The sequence below is a fragment of the Antechinus flavipes genome, chromosome 4, assembly GCF_016432865.1.
Source record: "Antechinus flavipes isolate AdamAnt ecotype Samford, QLD, Australia chromosome 4, AdamAnt_v2, whole genome shotgun sequence".
Taxonomy (NCBI): domain Eukaryota; kingdom Metazoa; phylum Chordata; class Mammalia; order Dasyuromorphia; family Dasyuridae; genus Antechinus; species Antechinus flavipes.
In genome coordinates, this window is record NC_067401.1 from 249,277,294 (window position 1) to 249,298,511 (window position 21,218).

A 21,218-nucleotide genomic window follows, 5' to 3' on the forward strand; every position below is an offset into this window, starting at 1 on the left:
GAATACAGGTGCATATTTATATTTATCCCTTTAGTTAATGAACACCATTGAACAGGGGAAAGAGTAGTGTGTTTATAGACACAGCCTACATTCAAATCTCACCTCTACCAATTAAAACTACTTTTAATTGTGTCACTTTTCTGGGTTTCAGTGATCTGTAAAATTAGTGGACTGGGTTAGATTAAGAGTGTCAAAATAAAATAGCAATAGATTCCTGTTGGCAACATATAGACTTAAAAAGAACCACAAATCAACAACATATTGTATTAATATATTTTGTTAAGCATTTCCCAAAGACACTTTAATCTAGTTCAGACTCTTTAGGAAGTTTTGTCAGCTGCTTATCGTCCGTTTGACACCTCAGTAGATAATTTCTACAGATCTCCCTCCTGGTATTAAATCTATGATTTATCCTCTAATAAAATTTTCATCTTAGTAATTTTTGACACATTCTAGTCAAATGAGATCTTTGGGGCTTTCAATAACTTTATCCAATCATTAACTCTCTTAGTTTCAAGATCATCTACAAATGTGATAATGTATGTATGCCCAGACATCTTCATCTAACTTAAAACACCAAAATACTAACTGGTAGAAAACCAAGGAAAGAGTCATATAGATCCATTAATTAAAACTTTCTGCTTTCAGATAATCAACCAAAAAAGAATCTGTCTAACCATACTTTCCTGCAATATTCCTTATCTTTTCACCTTGCCTATAAGAATAACACATAAGCTTACTGAAATTTATGAAGACTAAACTGCTGAGAAACAGAAATGAAATTAGTCAAATGTAATTTTTAATGAACCAGTGTTGGCTCTTCCTTTTCTAAGAGTTCATCAAAACTTTATTCTAGAATTTCCAAAGAATAATAATGCCTCACATTAAATAATTAACATTTACAAAGTAGTTCCCCCTCCCACAAATCTGTAATAGAGCAAATATATTTTACGGAGGAGGTAATAAGACTCTGAAAAGTTAAATGATCAATAATTTCAAGAATTTTCTTAAGCCCTTTCTGAAATTGTCATCTCATTTGCCTCCATTTTCTGTACCATTTTCTCTACTATTGACAACTCAAAAAAATATTCTCAAGCACTAAGGTTAATTGCAATGTTGTTTTCAATATCCTATGCCTAAACATTTCTCTTATTGGTCAGAAGTAAAACAAAGAATGTAAAAATATAGGATCCTCAAGGGCATCGGCTTTGTGTCTGGCACATGTAAAGTATTTAATATGTGCTTGATGACAGATAATGGAAAGATGAAAAGAAAATTTCAATTCCAAATAAGTTCCATACTTTATTTTTTAAGTTACCACCACATAACTACATATAAAAATAACTCCATCTCTATCATATTCATATGCATTCAAGAGACAAAAAAGGAAGGGGAGAGGATAGGGAAGAGAATTCATAAATTTACTTTGGGCGAATCTTGAATTCTCTTAATTTTCAGAGAGCACATAAATTATTCTTGAAAGGCACAACCCTCAAATTCTCCCATCTCCTTAATTTATCCAATCTTTTATTTTGCTGATGAGGAAACAAGGGACCCTAAATAGTTTAAAAGATTTGCTCAGATTAATACAGCTAGCAATGCTCTAAAATTGAATTTGAATCCAGATCCTCCAGACGCCCAAATTCCAGTGCCCATAGTGGTGCCACCTTCTGTTATTTACATTCCAATACAGTGCCTCCAGACACAAAATAAACACTTAATGTATGCTTTTTGATTGGTCTCATATTCTGAAAACTTAAGATTTGAAATAAGAATAATTAAAACATTATCCTCTCTAAAAGGTTTCTTTCCACTATAAACAATTGCCCTAGCTTCTGCCTTCTATTTCAATTCTATCAGGTCCAGGGTTCCTTTAATGAATAGTTAACAGAGGTATTGGGATGGAAGGGACCACAAGACTCATGTTCTTACACACGCACACACATATACGCAAACACATACACCCCTTCATAGAAAAGAAAATTAAGTCTCAAAGGAACGTGTCTTACAGCACATCACAGTGGTAGAGGCAGGATTCAAACTCTGAATAATATATTTCAGGATTGCTCTTCAATGTCGTTCTTATTCCTCCTCACCTACCCTATCTGTTCTCTGACCTCACCTCATCCTCTTCAGGAGGGCCAAGAACCCCCTCCCATCAGGAGGAGCAGACCCTCCCTTTTCTTAAGGACCACACATCCTTCAGGAGTTATCTCCCCTACACTCCATCAGGAGGATCTCATACCTCCCTTGGGAAAGCTTCACACGCCCCGACTTTGGCATTCCAACCATCAGGAAAGTCACATCCCTCTCACATTAGGGGCTCCCAATATCTCCAACACACACACACAGACACGCCCTCCACCCCGGTCGCCCGGTCCTTCCAGTCCCCTCAGTCCCCAGGCTTCCCTCACCAAAGCTGGACCGTCTTCTCCACCTTCCTTTTCACTAAGAAGCCTCCGGGCCCTAGATCTCCATGTTAGACCACCAATGGGCGGACGCCCGAGGGCGGCGGGGGACTCCCTCCCCAGGAGGGTGCGGGGCTGGCTATGAGCTGCGGTTGCCAGGTTGCGCTGTGTTTGAACCAGAAGCCGGGGGCGGGGGCGAGGGCGGGGGCAGAGGCTCTAGGGGTAGCGACTCGGGCTCCAGGGTAACGGAAGCGACGGCCCAGATTGCACTGCGATACAGCCCCAGCCAATGGCGCCGCTTCTCCTACTCCCATTGGGTGGTGCTAGCGGTCTGTCCTTCCTATTGGCTACAACGCTAGCAGAAGATGCGGAGGGGGCGGGACGATTGGGGGTGAGGGTGAGGGTTAGCATTGGCTGGCTAAACAGCTAAACCCTCTTGGAGTTCTCTATAGGGAATGTCGGAGAAACTCTTTTGTTTGTGCTTGAATGGTGTTTTTGCATATACCTCTTGAAATTTCCCCTTCCAATTTCTTTGGAAGTTAAGCTGAGGGATTCGGATAAGGTGGCGATCCCAGGAGAAGATGGGGAGGGGAGGAGGAAAGAAGCAGTCGTGTGGGGGTGGGGCGGGAATTGGTAGGATCTTTAAACAAAAAAGTGGTGAAATCGAATACAAAAAACGGATGGATGGCATCTTGCACTTGGGCCCTTTCAGAGAGTGAATCCCTTTTCCTGGGATCGGATTTTTCAGTCGTTGAAAGAAGTTTATAGTTTCCAGAGTGAAAACCTCAAATAAAAATTGTCTTCCAAGAACGCTTGTCATTCTGTTTATTTTGCAGGGAATTTTGCTTTTGCATCGTGGATTGGGGAGCCATTGTTCTCCTCTAGAGTGTTTTCAAATACTTAAAATGCATAAGATTACCAAGGAAATAATTTATTTTGCAAAAAAAAAATTTTTTCCCTTGAGTTTATATCTCCCCCTCCACCTCACCCCTCCGTCAGGAAATGCTCTTTCTCCTTATCTCCCGCTTTCTGGCTTCAAGTTGCAACTAAAATCCGACTTTGTATGAGAAATCTTTCCTGACCCCTGTTAATTCTAAAGCCTTGTTTCAGATGATCTGCGATTTATCCTCTTCTAAGCTATAGCTTTTACATAAATTTGCATCTCCTCAGTTCAACTAAGTTTATTGAGACCAAGTACATATAGAAGCCTGACATATAAAAGTTTAATTATGTTAAATGATTCATTTTAAATAGACTTTCAGGAAATTAAGACGTTCCAAAAGAAGGATGCAACGCATATTACTTATATGCTGTTCTTAAGTAATCTGAATATTTAACATTTGTACCCAAGGTCCATTTCTACAAGCATTAATTAAGCACTTTCTTGCTAGTAGCTGGGAAGACAACAAATTAATAATCTTAGGTGTCTTTTCCTCGGACATAATTGTTTTCATACTCCAGACCAGATGGTTTGGGGATTTTTTTTTTTTTTGAAAGGGAAAGTTAAATTCTCTGTATTATTATATGTTTATTGTTACAAGGAGGTAGTTTTTGGAAGAAAGTAAGGGCAACATATAAGTGATAAGTTGAAATTCGGTTCTGAGAATAAAATAAGTCCTTCATAAACGTTTTTTGATTGTTTTTTCAGAGAACTGCATTTAAGAGATTTGTGGTTAAATGCCTTTTCATCTTGCTCTTCTAAAATGTGAATTTTAGGTAATGTCGTTTTTTTTGACTGAGACAAACTTTGCAATACAGAATGATAACTTGTGCAGATCAGTATATTTTTACTTGTAGTCAGCCATGCCCACCAATATTGAGATATTTGATTGTACTTTTTTTCATGAGAAGTATGTATAGAAAGCTATCCAGCATTACAGTGGAAAATAAGATGAATGAATCTCTAAAAAGAAAGTGAAATGATGAACACCAATCTATTGAATCTTTATTTTCTCTAAATTCACTGTGCAATACAAAGATTAATAATGTTAGCCAAAAGAAAAACAGTCTGCATAATTTTATTTTTTTAATTTAAATTGAAATGTTGGTTGGATATTGTTAATTACTTGGAAATCAATGGCCAAAAAAACCCTGAAATATTTTACTTAAACATAAAAAGCATCATCCATTGTGACCAAAAAAAGAACTAGAGATCATTATTGATCACACAATAGAAAACTTTGATTATATGAAATTAAAAAGCTTTTAATACAAACAAAACTAATGCAGACAAGATTAGAAGGGAAGTAATAAACATTTTTACAGTCAAAGGTTCTAATAAAGGCCTTATTTCCAAAATATATAGAGAATTGACTCTAATGTATAAGAAATCAAGCCATTCTCCAATTGATAAATGATCACAGTATATGAATAGACAATTTTCAGATGAAGAAATCGAAATTATTTCTAGCCATATGAAAAGATGCTCCAAATCATTATTAATCAGAGAAATGCAAATTAAGACAACTCTGAGATACCACTACACATTTGTCAGATTGGCTAAGATGACAGGAAAAGATAATGCTGAATGTTGGAGGGGATGTGGGAAAACTGGGACACTGATGCATTGTTGGTGGAATTGTGAATACATCCAACCATTTTGGAGAGCAATTTGGAACTAAGCCCAAAGAGATATCAAACTGTGCATACCCTTTGATCTAGTGGTGTTACTACTGGGCTTATATCCCAAAAAGATTTTAAAGAAGGGAAAGGGACCTATATGTGCAAGAATGTTTGTGGCAGTCCTGTTTGTAGTGGCCAGAAACTGGAAACTGAGTGGATGCCCATCAATTGGAGAATGGCTGAATAAATTGTGGTATATGAATGTTATGGAATATTACTGTAGTGTAGGAAATGACCAGCAGGATGATTTCAGAAAGCCCGGGAGAGACTTACATGAATTGATGCTGAGTGAAATGAGCAGGACCAGGAGGTCATTATACGCTTCAACAGCAATACTATATGATGATCAATTCTGATGGACACGGCTCTCTTCAACAATGAAATGAACCAAATCAGTTCCATTTGTTCAATAATGAATAGAACCAACTATACCCAGCTAAAAAACTATGGGAAATGAGTATGAACCACAACACAGCATTTCTACTCCCTCTGTATTTGTCCACTTGCATTTTTTATTTCCTTCTCAGGTTATTGTTACCTAAATCTAAGCCTTATTTTTCTTGTGCAGCAAAATAACTATGGATATGTATATATATATTGTATTTAAAATACACGTTAACATATTTAACATGTATGGGTCTACCTGCCATCTAGGGGAGGGGATGGGCGGAAGGATGGGAAAAGTTGGAACGGAAGATTTTGCAAGGGTTAATGCTGAAAAATTATTTATGCATATATCTTGTAAATAAAAAGCTATAATAATAAAAAAGCATCATTCAGCATAATTAAATTTAATTTATGGATATTATAGGACAGAAAAGATAGAAAAATAATATTTATAGGCAAAGGCAACTGAGCTTATTCCTGATAATCTTTTTCTTCATATGAAATTTATGCTGAATTGCTAAAAAATAGAACAATTGAGATATGATACCTCTTCTTGCTCACTCTGGTAGAATTACTGCTATTGGATGCGTGAAATAATTAAAAATATGGTAATTCCCAAAATCAATAAGAATTACAAAACAATTGACTACAATAGATGGTTCAATTTATACCACCACATAAAAAACAAATGTTTGGCAACCTATATATAAATGAGGTATTGATGATTAGAGAAATGCAAATTAAAACAACTGAGATCATCTTATACCTACCTATCAGATTGGCTAAAATGATAGAAGAGGACAGTGACAAATGTTGGAGAGGATGTGGAAAAACTGAGACTAATACATTGTTCGGGGAACTTTGAACTGATCCATCCATTTTTGGAGTGTAATTTAGAATTTTGTTCAAAGCATTATAAAACTTTATACCCTTTGACCCAGCAATAGATATTTAGTTCTTAGAAGTTCTAAGAACAACTTGGAATGACTAAGTAATTTTCGCTATTACAGATACTCAAATCAAATACAAAGGACCTGTGAAGGAAGATGTTATCCATATCCAAAGAAAGAACAATAGAAGTATGTATAGTCTAGATTTATATGTGTGTGTGTGTGTATGTATGTATAATCTAGATTTATATATGTGTATGTGTGTGTGTCTAATAGTAGCCTTCTCTAGGACATGGTGGGAAGAGAGAGAAAAAAAAGTGCACAATAAAGAACAAAAGAAAACTTAGAAGAAAGTACAGAAAAGCAGGATAACCTTGAAAATGATATGTAGAATTTATCACATAATTTTTCTAAAAAAGTAACAGTGTGAAATGGAAATTCATGGTTTGATATTGAATGTTTATGTTTTACTGTGTACATGGAAATTTCTTTTTTGTTTTTTGTTTTTTTTGCATTTGAGTTCAAAACAAATAAAAGCAAATTTTTTAAAATAAGTGACTGAACTGGTAAAAATAAATAGAATAAATAAACAAGAAAACAAAAACCCTAACTATAAAAATATGCTATGGTGAGAGATCGAGATACAAACTCAGAAGACAATTGCATCAAAATAGCTATAGGCAAAGCCTCAAAGATAAATGGGAATTGGATAATAAACCCAATAAGAACTTTGCAAGAGTTAAAAATTATTTTAAAAATTTAATAAGAATGGTAGAATAAAAATTGGCAAAAAAAAGAGAGAATAATGCAAGAAAGTAATCAATTAACAGATTGATAAAAGAGGCTCAAAAATTTGAAGAAAATAACATCTTAAATCCTGTAAGTGGCCTAATGGGAAAAGAGGTTAAAAAAACTTAATTTAAAAAAATTCCTTAAAATTAGAATTAGGCAAGTGACTTCAGGAGCTAGCTAGAAACAGGCAAGTCATAAAAGAAATGAAAAATAGAAGAAAACTTGAAATATTCATCAGAAAAACAACAGACCTGATAAATAGATCAAAACAAGATCATTTAAATCTAGATAGCAATTTCAAGAAATTAAAAAGAAAAACCTCTCTAGTATTCTAAAAACAGAGAGTGAAATAATAATTGAAAGAATCCATTAACGACTTACAGAAAGAGATGCTCAGTGGTGATTCAGGTCAATTCCACTAGACTTGTGATACATCCAGCAAGAGAAGTGTGGGGACTGAATGTGGATGACAACATGTATGTATGTATATATTATATTCATATGCTAAATTGAATTCTGAAATTTATCTTAATCAATAGGAAAACATAAGAGAAAGAGGACGAAAGTGATTAAAAAAAAAAAAGGAAGATAAAGGAAGTTAGTGATCAAAAGCAAAGCAGATTTTAGAGAAGAGACTATAAAAAGAGAAAGAAGAATGAATAGAAGAAAACAGGATTGAGGGAAATACACAGTAATCATTACTGTGAAATTAACAGGAAGATTTAATTCATAAAATGGAAGCTGAGTGCAGAATGGATTAGAAACCAGAACTGAACATTGTTGGTGAAGTTGTGAACTGATTCAACCATCCTGGAGAGCAATTTGGAACTATGAGTAAAAGGTTATCAACTTGTGCATACCCTTTGATCCAGCTATGTTTCTACTGGGCTTATACCCCAAAGAGATCATAAAGCAGGGAAAGGGAACCACATGTGTAAAAATGTTTGGGGCAGCCCTTTTTGTAGTGGCTAGAAACTGGAAATTGAATGCATGCCCATCAATTGGAAAATGGCTGAATAAGTTATGGTATATGAATGTTATGGAATATTATTGTTCTATAAGAAACGATCAGTAGGGGAATTTCAGAAAGGCCTGGAGAGACTTATATGAACTGATGCAAAGTGAAATGAACAGGACCAGGAGATCATTATACACGACAAAATCAAGATTATATGATGATCAGTTCTGATGGATGTGGCTCTTTTTCAACAGCAAGATGATTCAGGCCAATGCCAATGGTCTTATGATGAAGATAACCATCTGCAACTCAGAAAGAGGATTGTGGGGAACTGAGTATGGATCACAACATAGCATTTTCACTCTTTTTGTTGTAGTTTGCTTTCATTTTGTTTTCTTTCTCATTTTTTCCTTTTTGAACTGATTTTTCTTGTGCCACAAGATATTTGTGGAGATATGTATAGAAGAATTGCACATATTCAACATATATTGGATTACTTGTCATCTAAGAGAGGGGATGATGGGAAAGGAGGGAAAATATTTGGAACACAAGATTTTGCAAGGGTGAATGTTGAAAATTATATGTTTTGAAAATAAAAAGTTTTAATAAAAAGGTAATTTTTTTTTAAAAATGGGAATTGAATAATATGTTATTTACAAGAAACATGCTTGAAACAAAGAGGTACATACGGAGTTAGAATAAGGAGTTGGAGCAGAATCTATTTTGCTTCAGCTAAAATAAAAAAGGCAAGTTAGCAATCAATATCTGACAACACAAAAGCAAAAGACACCACAAACAGTGAAGTGATAACAATATTAAATACATATGAACCAAATGACATAGTTATTGTTTCAATTGTGTCCAACTCTTCATGATTCCATTTGAGGTTTTCTTCTAAAAATACAGGAATGGTTTACCATTTTCATCTTCAGTTCATTTTACATGTGAGAAAACAGAAGCAAACAGGGTTAAGTGACTTGTTTAGGGTCATATAGCTCCTAAATATTTGAGGACAGATTTGAACTCATGAAGATGAGTCTTCCTGACTCCAGATCTAACACTCTATTCACTGTGACACCTAGATGTTCCTAAATGGCCAAATGGGTCAAAGGAGTAAATAGACAGTAAAACTACGCTAGTAGAGAATCTCAAATTTCCCTTCTTACAGCTAGATAGAATTAACTGTAGAATAAATAGGAAAGAAGTCAGCGAGATGAATAGAATCTTAGAAAGTTAGTGATGATAGACTTTTGGAGAAAACTAAATAGGAAGAGAAAGGAGTATATCTTTTTGCCTTTTTGTCAGTTACACATGGCACCTTCACACCAAAAAAAAAAAAAATGTATTAGGGCTTAAAAACCTCACAACCAACTGCAAAAAAGCAAAAATATTAAATGCATATGTTCAGATCATAATACAATAAAAATTATATTTTTATGGGATTATAAATAAAAATTCATTAGTAACTAAATAATCCAATCCTGAAAAATGAGTGGGTTGAAGAACATATCATGGAAACAATCAGCAATTTCACTAAAGATAATGACAGCAATGTGACATGCCAAAATTTTGGAAACTGAGTCAAAGCACTAATTTAGGGGGAATTTCTATCTCTAAACATATACAAAAATAAAATAGAGAAAGCAAATCAATGAATTGGGCATGTAATTAAAAAAAACTAGAAAAATTAAATTCTAGATCTCTAATGAACATCTTAAAAATCAGAGATTAATAAAATAGATATAAATCATTGTTTAATTTTATTTAAAAAAAGAAAGAAAACCAAATTACTAGTATCAAAAATGAAAATGGATTCCAAAAATTTTGGAATGAAAGCAATTTGGTGTTATTTTGTCCAATTATGCAGCAGTAAAACTAACAATCTAAGTAAAATGGATGAATATTTACAAAACTAAAAATTTCTCAAATTACAGAATGGGAATAGAATACTTAACCTTATTTTAGGAAAAGAAATTGAATGAACCATAAATGAGCTTCTGAAGAAAAAAATCTACAAGACAAGATGGATTTACAAGTGAATTCTTCCATACATTTAAGGAACAATTTCTTTTTTTTATTATAGCTTTTTATTTACAAAACATATGCATGGGTAATTTTTTAACATTGACTCTTGCAAAATCTTCTGTTCCAACATTTCTCCTCCTCCCCCCCCCACCTTCCCTAGATGGTAGGTAGTCCAATACATGTTAAATATGTTAAATTTAATATATGTATACATATTTATACAGTTATCTTTATGCACAAGAAAAATCTGATCTAGAAAACCTGAGAAGGAAAACAAAAATGCAAACAAACAATAACAGAAAAAGGAGAAATACTATGTTGTGGTTCTACACTCATTAAGAAACAATTAATTTCAAATATATTATAAACTATTTGGAAAAATAGTTAACGGAGTCCTATCAGATTCCTTCTATGACATAACTTTTTTTTTTTTAACCTAAATCACGGAGAACAAAAAAGAAAGAAAACTATAGGCTAATTTTTCTAATGAATATTAATACAAATAATTTAAATAAAATATTAGCAAAAAGATTACAACAATGTATTTATATCAGATATACAGGCTGATTCAATCTTTAAAAAACTGAGCACAATTGAATATATCAGTAGTAAAAATCACCCTCCAAAATCATGATTATATCAATAGATGGCAGAAAAAGTCTTTGACAAAATGTAATACCCTTTCATATTAAAAACAATAAAAAGTATAAGAACAGATGAATCTTTTTTTTAAAATGATGACTAATATCTACCTTATAAAGCCAAAAGTAAATATTATCTGTATCTGAAATAAGTTAGAAACCTTCAAAATAAAATCAGGAGTGAAGCAAGGATGTATATTATCACCATTATTTTTTAATATTGTACTAGAAATGCTAATTTTACAATAAGACAAGAAAAAGAAATTGAATGAATAAAAATAGGTAATAAGGAAACAAAACTTACTCTGAAAATAATATGATGGTATACTTAGACAACCTAGAGAATCAACTAAAAACTAGTTGAAACAATTAATTTAACAAAGTTGCAGGATATGAAATAAACCCACATAAATGATCAGTATTTCTATATACTACCAACAAAACCCAGCAGGAAGAGATAAAAAGAGAAATTCCATTTAAAACCCTGCAGATAATATAAAATACTTGGGAGTCTACTTGACAAGAAAAACTTGGGACTACTCAAACACAATTCATAAAACATTTCACACAAAGAATGATTCTAAATAATTGGAGAAAAAAAAATTTTTAATGGGTGAGCAGAGTCAATATAATAAAAAAAGACCTACCCAAATTGACTACTACAAAGATCACTCATAGAAAGCAGAATTATTTATTAGAATCTCAAGAAGCGGACCCCTTCCTGGTCTGCGAGCAAAATTTCACAGCAGGGTAGGGCCAGAGCCTTGAAAATGCTTACAGTTTTTATACATTTCAGACAAAGAATCTCCAAAATCCCACCCTCTATATGTTGTGATTGGTCACATAAATCTACAGTTCCCCTAGCTTCTTCAGCCACGTCTTCAGCCACGTAGTCCAGGCCTTATCTAAAATCACGTGACTCCAGAGAAGCGGAAATTGAGGCCTATAAGGCTTGATCTACTTTAGAATCTGTAAGTTCTTCACCTTTTCCCACACATACCTAAATTAATTTACTTATTCAACACTATACCAATCAAAATACCAAAGAAGTATTTTATAGAGCTAGAAGTAATAATTGGAAGAACAAATTTTCAAAAATATCAGGGAAATCAATGAAAAAAATATGTGAAGGAAGATGACCTAGCAGTACCAGTTTTCAAATTATATTTGAAACAGACTATTATTGGCTAAGAAATAGTGATTTATCACTGGAATGGATTAAGCACACAAAATACAGAAACAAATAACCATAATAATCTAGTGTTTGATAAATCCAAAGAGCCAAATTCTGAGGGCAAGAACTCACCTTTTCACAAAAATTTCTGGGAAAACTGGAAAGCATTTTCATAGACTAACATCTTAACAAGATAAAGGTAAAACATATAAATGAATTGGGCATAAAGACTGATATCATAAGCAAATTAGGGAGCATGGAAAAATTTACCTGTCAAATTTGTGGATAATGGAAGAATTTATGAGAGAATCATCACAAGTAAAATGAATAAATTTGATTAAATGAAAATTTTTAAAAATTTGTAAAAACAAAAGCAATGCAATCAAAATTAGAATTAAAGCAAGAAACTGGGAAAAAAATACAAAGTTCTTTGAGAAAGTCTTCATTTTCTCAAAAATATAGAAAACTAAGCCAGATTTATAAAAATAATAAAAAATAACAATTAAAAATTTGCCAAAGAATATAAACAAGCAATTTTCAGAAAAACAAATCAAGGCTATCTATAATGATATATATATATATAATGCTCTAAAACACTACTGATTAGAGAAATGTAAATAAAAAGAAGTTTGAGATACCATCTCATGTGTATCATAATAGATAAGCTATCAGACTGGCTAACCTGGCGTACAAGAAAATGTGCTGGAAGATCTGTGGAAAAAATTGTACACTAATTCTTTGTCGTTCCACCGACATACTTCCATGTATGAAATAGTCTAACCATTTTGGAGAACTCTATCAAATGGTCAATCAATGTATGTATACCCCTTGACCTAATGATATTAGTGGTAGGTCTATATGAAGAAGAAATTAGAGAAAAATAGAACTCATTTGTACAAAAATATTTATAGCAGTTCTTTTTATGGTAGTAAGGAATTGGGAATTGAGGGGATGCTCAATTGGGGAATAGCTGAACAAGTTGTGGTATATTATTTTGCTATAAGAAATAATGATCAGAATGTTTTCAGAAAAGCCTTAAAAACTTTAAATGAACTAAGGTAAAGTGAAGTAAGAAGAACTAGCAGATCATTGTGCACAGTGATAGCAATATTGTAGTAAGGAGCAGCTATATAAAACATAACTACTCTGATTAATTTAATATTCTGCAATTGTTTCAAAGAATTCATCATGAAAAATACCAATTTCATTTTCAGAGAGAGATCTGATTAACTTTTGCTATAGATTGAAGTATACTGTTTTCACTTTCATGCTTTATACTTTTTGTTTTTTATTGAGGAGCTATTTTGGGAGGGAACATGGTCAATATGAAAATATGCTTGCATGACTTCACATTTATGCTTGATGTTATATTGCTTGCCTTTTCAAGGATGGAAATGGGACATAAGGGAAGGAGAGAATTTGGAACTCAAAAAAATTTTAAATGAATGCTTCAAATTAAAACATTTAAAAAAGCAAACCTAAACAAGACTTGACTAAAAAGTTATTGGAAGATATTGCACCATTTTTTGAAGATGGTAAATACAATGCACAGGGTTATAGATTCCTTCAATGTATTGGTCAATTGTATGAACTTTTTCTCTCTAAAAAATATTATTTGTAAAACAAACAAACAAAAAACATCTTTTTGTCATAAGGGATGGCTCTCTGAGATGGTAAGAAATATTTAGAACATTGAGATAACTAAAGTAATGTAAGTGGGAAGGGATATTTGGGGTAACTAGAGAGATGTAAGAAACAGAAAAATGTAAATAAAAACATGAAGAAAAAAAAAAAAAAACTTGGACCTAAATCCCATATCTGACACCTATTGGTTTTGTGACTATAGGCATATTTTTTCATTGTTTAAAAGAGGATAATATTTGTAATATCTATTTCACTAGTGAGACTCAAATGAGAAAAGAAATATGAAAGATATTACAAACTTATCAGCACTACATCAATTAACTTACTACTATTATTCTAATTCTCATTTAAAATAGAAAAAGAAGTATATAAGAAAAATCTACTTCTCTTGGAAGGAAAATGAAGCTTAAAATTAATAGTATAATAAGAAAACAAAATGTCCACTTTTACCACATTCTTTTTTTTAACAGATAAAAGTACCCTGTGTCAGAGTTAGCTTGACATATGCAATTTCCAATAATTTAGCAGGTGGTATCAACTCATCTATTTCTATTGACTCATTCTTTGGAGTCAATCAGCTAATTAACAAATATTTATTAAGTGCTTACTATGTGTCTAGACATTGTACTAAGTAAGTGTTAGAAATACAAATAGAAGTAGACAGTCCCTGCTTACATTCTAATAGAGGAAGACAACATTTAAAAGGGAATTAGAAAGAGTGATTAGTGAAAGACAAGGTCCTTGGAATGGATTGTGATAGAGGAAATTCCTGTAGAGATGACTCAGCTGTGCACCTGGATAGGATAAAGACATCACTGGAGTCTGGAGATTTCAGCCACTTTGGAGGATTTTGCTTATTAAAATTAAATTCTGATGTTATAGAACAGTTAATCCAAGGCTTTTTGTAATGCTACTTCAAATTATGTCATGGGGATAAAAAAATAATAGGAAAATGGAAGATGCTTTGGGAAACAGAGTTCTAGTGAGTAAGGTATGAACAATTCCATTCTGTGGCTCATTTTTCCTTGAAGGTCTATTTCTGGCTAATGATAAGAGCAAACAACTGATATAATCATCAAGCCTTTGAGTTGACCTAAATTCTCCTCAAATTTACGATAATTTTACAACAAATTTACAATAATACTCTTCAACTTGATTTTTGACTCATCATGCTTAACTATGATTTTTTTTTTTATTCCGTTAAAAAAAAAAAAAACTATCTACCTTTTACTTTGTTGCTTTTTTTTTTTTTTGTTATGGATTATTCATCCATATTTGTACTCTCTTTCTGGATCTTGTCTGCTCTGTTTCTGATGCTATTACTTGCCCTTCACATTTCATTTTTTTTTTTTTTTGTATCCTGGATTAAAAGAAATAAGCTGCTTTGAGTTGAACTTTAATCCATCCAAATGAAGTCTGTCATACACACAGGTGATTATTTCTGATAACTCCAGTTCTCTGAAATATTGAATTATTAGAAGGAACATTTTTACAGGTTTAAGTATGTGTGACATTCCAGGCCTTATGCCATTTTCAAATATCGCCATTTGATTTCATCTCTAAAAGACATATTTGTTGGCTTACCACCTACCATAGATCAGCATGAGGTAGTAGAATGAGTGCTGGAGATAGCAGGTCTCTGGAGAGACCTAGATTAGAACCCTGCTTCTGATGCTTACTAATTATAGCACTATGAACTCTCTAAATCTCATTTGCCTCATCTGTGAATAATAATACACAATCTACCTATTTCAAAAAGTTTTTGAAATAACTTTGTAAACTTCAAAGTGCCACATAAATGTGAATTATTAACATCTTTCTTTACCATTCCATAAATTTCCTCATTTTAAGACAGTAATGAAGCTCTATCCTTATCTCTCTAATCTTTCAGTCTGAATTAATTCATTGACTCCTTGGCTTTAAATTATTTCCACCCTTTACCCTTTCTACCTCCTACTATGCTATAATCAATCCTTTCTCTCCATTATTATTTTTTTCTCTTGTTAATACCTTAAAAGTAGTTCACTGGCATTATTCTGAAGTAGACAGCTCATTTTCCTGGAAAACTCCTGTAAATTGTGATCTCACATGAGATGCATTCCTGAAAAGATATGTGTAGGGTGATCATTTGCCAAACAGATATTTTCCAGTCTGTTTTATTATATTGTAGTTTCAAACATATTCCCAAAGAAAAGAAAAGAAAAACTTATTTCATATAAAAAAATGAAAATGCTAGAAATGTTAACATTCTCTTTAAGGAGAATTATGCTCTTTGTTACTGTGCAATGAAGGCCTACCTCCATAATATAGCTGTCCTTGATGTCTCAATTTATGGCACTATTGTAAATTCCTATAGCATACTTTTATAAAGGGTTAGTAAATGGGCAGATTGTATCACTTTGGTTGATGTAACCTCTCCACATAAAGGAATAAGGGATCTTGCTTCTAGAAGAATTGTGATCTGTATAAAAGAGGATGGAACTGGGATACTAGTGTCTGAACTAGCAATGGGGGCAAATACATCTGGTGCGGTTTGATCCATAGGCAGTAATGAAGAAATACTTAATTCCTCAGAGTATATCCTTAAGTTGTGAGAGGGAATATGTGGCCAGACTGTGACTTAGTGAGTGAGACTGACCTAATGAGATTACATTGGGTGATTATGAGTTTAACACTGAATACTTGGGTTCAGAAAATAGGAACACACTAATCAGTCAGTAAATGTTTATTAAGGACTTATTACTGGGAATATAAAAAGAAGTAAAAGATAATGTTTGACCTTAGGGAACTCAAAATATAATGGGAGAAACAATAAGCAAATAAAGATGTACAAAGAAACTATAAACAGGATAAATAAAATAATTGTAAAAGAAAAGACACTATAATGAGGAAGGGCTGAGAAAGGTGTCTTGTAAAATGTGGCATTTTAGCTAGAACTTAATAGCCAATAGGGAAGCCAGAAGGTACAGAGAGCTAAAGAAGGATAGTATCCTAGAAATGGAGAATAGCTAGAGAAAATGCCTAGAAATAAGAGATATAGTGTCTTGTTCTTAAAACATCAAGGAATCCAGTTTTATTGGATCAGAAAGTATGTGGCAGAGTAAGATGTAATGAGACAGAAAATGTAGGAGGGACCTTGCTTATGAAAGACTCTTAGGGCCAAATGGGAATTGTGGTTAGATATCACTACATCTGAAAAAGATCAGGAAAAAATGATGTAACTTCATTAAGAGAGACAATTTCTAGGATTAGGGAGGTGATAGCACCACCATCTTTCTTCATCAGATCACATTTGGAATACTGTGTACAATTCTAGATACTATATTTTCAGAAAGACAATGATAATAAGCTAGAAAGTGTATAAGAGAATGACTGTGGAATGGTGAAAGGCCATCATACTATAAAAGGATTAATTGATGGAACTTGGAATGGTTCACTTAGGAAAGAAAAACACTTGGGAGGGAGGGGTTATGATGGCCATCTAAAAGTATTTGAAAGATTGTCATTTGGGAAAGGGTTTAGATATGTTCTGTCTGAGAAAGAATTAGTAGCAATGACTAAAAGGTATGAAGAGGAAACTATTGGCCCTCTTCCAATAAATTGTGTCTCTTGAATATTTTTAAAATATTTATTTACTGATATTCTTTGCTTTTACATAACCCAATTTCCCAATATATTCTTTTTTTCTTTATCCTTCTCCATCATGGTGGAGAAGGGGGATTGTATCATAGAGGAAAAAAAATAGATGAGAAAAACTAACTAACTCATCATCTAAGTATTCATTGTATGCATTGTTCCATAGCCCTAGTTCTGAATCTCAGCAAAGAACCTCCCATGTATATGCTGAAGTCATAATATTTCTTAATAAATTATTTAGAAATCCTCTGATTACCAATACTGAGCCAGTCATATGATAGAAAGGCATAACTTTACCAAAGGTACTTGCCACAGCATAAAGGAAGTAAATACAAATAGAAATTAGATTGCCCATAAATGGTGATATCCTTCAGCTGATTCTGTTTGCAGAGAACATGGGGTTAATTGTATCAAGCTTCATAATGCTATATAGTTTCTAAGGTGAGGTATACAGTTGCTCAAAAGTGATCTAATATTCTAACTGGAGAAAATGGATTAGATTGAAAATGTCTGTCTATAGTTCAGACAATATTGCGCAACTAATCAATTGAGTTTCTTATACCAATGAAATAATACTTATTTTTAAAAAAAGTGTCCCTAATTGCACTCTATTATTAGAATGTCATGAAAAGCCATATTCTCTGAAGAATGAAAAGTGCAAGTGACCCCAAAGGCAGTCAAAGCTCCAGTATTATTAACAAGAAGCATGGTCCTGTAGTTTGCAAAAGATAGGTAATCTACATAAAGCTCAAGTGCTTTACAGGTAACCATGAAATATTAAAAGATTTAATGACAAAAAGAAATGTTTCAAAATTATAAAAAGTATTATAAAAAGCAAGCTTGACCCCTAAAAAGATATGAAAATATATTTTTCTTAATTCCTTTGCAGAACCAATGCTTGTGAAACTGCATATACAGCAAGATCCACAGGTGAATAATGAATCCCATGAATGTCTTATATATTCAAATTAGCACTATTTGCTGTCATAGTTATGTAAAATTTAGTCATGGTTCTAGCCCAGTGGAAATATGCAATATGATTTCAAATAATGCAAACACTTCAAGGATATTCTTTATTCATACCCATTAAGGATCTAGGTATATAATCAGACTTTTTTTCCAATGCATTAATTAGTTTTTCTGAATTGTTTTTTTTTTTTTCTTTTAAAAAATTCTTTGCTATAAGGAATGGTTGGGGAGGAGGAAGAAGGGAGGAATATAGACAGAAATTTATGCGATATAAAAATAAAAGGTATCAGTTAAAAGTTATTTTTAAAAATTTAGTGGCTGTGCTAAGGAGGATTTGTGGGAGGACATGGACAAATCATAAGGGATGAAAAAGTGGCTGCATTTTCATCTGCATTACTGCATCCATAGCAACAAGCTCTTGATCTATCAAAGGATTAAAGTATTTTTAAATGCTCCTTTTTGTACTCTCTTGAGTTAGTTCTTCTAAATGTGTTTTCTATCAATAACCATTCATTCAATGACCAATAGCTAACAAATTCTGCATAGGTATGCAGAGCTTAATTAGCATGCAATTTGTGGTGTTGACTTAACCAGCTTGAATCCCTGATGATGGTATTATTTGATTGGAAGCAGAATCTGAAGTCTTTATCATTCCCATATTAGTCATCAGATCCAATGCTGGAAAAAGTAAAGGTAGAAATTTCTCTGACCTAAATGCTTTCCCCTGTCATTTGCTATAGGGTCAGTTCACAATCTAATGGTCTTCTTAAGGATTTTATAATTTGAGAATCAGTGATCCAGCATCAGGAATAAGATTACAAAAAGAAATAGAAGGAGAATTCTCAGTGTGGAGGAATAATACTGGTAAGCTAGATGGGTTTTGAGGTCCAATATTTCTAATACTCACTTAATTATATGCTTTTCATTTAATTGGGGTTCCCAAACAAGCAATCTTAATATTTTAGCAGATTCATAGCTATGTCAAAGGAAAAATAATTATTCATACCAATGTGAAATAGGATTAAAGATAGTGTCCATTTTGGACAACCATGTCAAGGCAATTAACATTAATATTCCTGTAATAAAAACTACTGGAATGTTTGCTTTATTTCTAAAATGAAGATTACTAGTAGTATGTATAATTCAAGCGTTGTCATCTAGGCATATTTCAGCTTTTGAACTTTCACAATTCTGAATTGTTATGATTCAAAATGGGCTGAGGCTATCTATATTTCTAATACATTTGGCCAGAGAATCGGTAAAGCGTAGAACTTTAATAAACAGATTATGGAAACTATCAGCAAACTTTACAGACCATTTCACATCAAAGTGATGGTGAACTGAGGTGGCAAGAAATATTATCAACCTGTAGAAATACAGAATGATTGCTGTAGGTCATGTTTTAATTTTTTAATAAATGTATATTTTGATATATACTTACCTGATTTTGCTTATATCTGGGCTTCTGCTAAATTTGCATGTTTATTCACAGGAGAAAAAAGCAACTGTGGTTATCAAAGACTTTTTGAGTCTTCTGAATTATATTACAAAAATATATTTAAATTCTTATGAAACATGAAAAAATCCAATATAGATTTCTCTCCCCCTCCCCCAGGCAATTGGTGTTAAGTGACTTACCCAGGGTCACACAGCTAGGAGGTATTAAGTGTCTGAGGTTATATTTGAACTCAGGTCTTCCTAACTTCAGGGTTGGTGCTCTATCTACTGTGCCACCTAGTTGCACCCCCAGTATAGATTCTTAAGGAAAAACTGAAATGAATAAAATTTTAGAGCACAATTAATAGAAAAGTGAAAACTGAAGCCATTGTATTATATTAGGAATGATCCTAAATTGTAGTAACTATTGTATTGTATTACAGCCTCCCATTATAATTGTGTTTAGTACACTTATTTACATTTGGACTAGTTAAAGAAGGAAGGCTGTCATTAGCAGTATTAAATTAGCTTGCTGTGTTGCCATAGAGCATTGACTGGCTAATAATGTTAGGAGTCCTGAGATGCTGCCTTCTCCAAAACTAATTTAAATTTCACATGTTATAATAATCCATCTATAGTTTCTATTTGACCTGCTAAAAAATTTCCAACGTTGATAGTGAGTTTGTATTCATGTAAGCTGGATGAGTAAACTTTTAAGATATAGTATGATTTATTAATTTGAACTAATAAATTCAAATTTGTTTTAAATTTTGAATTTATAATAATTCAACACTGATTGAGCTAATGTTTGCCTTTGTACCTTCTAGGAAGAATGGGCTTAATACCATTAACAGGATTGAGGATAAGGAGAATGATGCTTAATCTACTTAAAAGAAAAACAGTTTTGAGGGCCTAATTTAGCACAGTGCATGGCTTTGTTACTAGCAGATTTAATATTAATATGAGGGTCAAGAAAGTTTCATCTGTATATGAGGAAAAAAATAGAGGCAGGGTAGAATAGCACTTTGCTATTTTAAGTAAGAACTATAGGAGAACAGAACATGGGAAAAAAGAAATAATCTTGTCAATTTATTTCCCCTCCTAGGAAAGAAGGCCAAGTGGAGCACCCTTCAAAAGGAATATTTGTTTTGCCAAAACACATGCAATGAGTCAGTTAGTCAATAAGTATTTGTTCAACAATCAATCAATCAGCATACATTATTTATTAAAAGCCTACTATTTTCAAGCAGTGTACTAGATTCTAGAGAAACAATATGAAACAATCCAACCCTCTCTCTTTTATCCCTCAAGAAACTTACACAGCAAAGATACATAAATATATATCTACTATTTAATTCAAATAAATACAAAGTAGTGAAATAGAAGGTAGTTAAGGAAGAAGGGATCCGGTAGTTGGGAAAAATCAGTAAAAGTTTCATGGGCTATTGAATCTAAATAGTCAAAAAGACAATATACATAATACAATAATCTAAATGGAAAGAACAACTCTATTCATAAAATCAAAAGTGAATGTTGTAAAGTTATAAAAAGCAAAGCTGGCTCAGAAACTAAATCCTTTTGGAGAGGCAGGAGGTCCACAGGGGCTGTATATTGCACATATTTTCAGGCTTTTTT

The 21,218-nt window shown here is 32.8% G+C and overlaps 1 protein-coding gene and 1 long non-coding RNA gene across 4 annotated transcripts in view; one reads left to right on the forward strand and one right to left on the reverse strand.

The window, feature by feature from the left end:
• The window catches only part of LCA5 (lebercilin LCA5), a 68,612-nt gene extending 65,979 nt beyond the window's left edge, over positions 1 to 2,633 (reverse strand). For 2 of the 3 annotated variants that reach the window (XR_007953573.1, XM_051997309.1), the window contains exon 1: positions 2,415 to 2,632. The gene's annotated coding sequence lies outside the window, so the exon portion shown is untranslated. Of the gene's footprint in view, positions 1 to 2,414 lie in introns of all 3 variants that reach the window. The other variant, XM_051997311.1, reaches the window with a different exon arrangement.
• A 3,799-nt stretch (positions 2,634 to 6,432) lies between these two features.
• LOC127561940 (uncharacterized) lies at positions 6,433 to 20,835 on the forward strand. Its single transcript, XR_007953574.1, has 4 exons — positions 6,433 to 6,496; positions 18,067 to 18,107; positions 18,887 to 19,010; positions 20,689 to 20,835. It is a non-coding gene; the product is annotated as an uncharacterized LOC127561940 (long non-coding RNA).
• Positions 20,836 to 21,218: the final 383 nt, after the last annotated feature.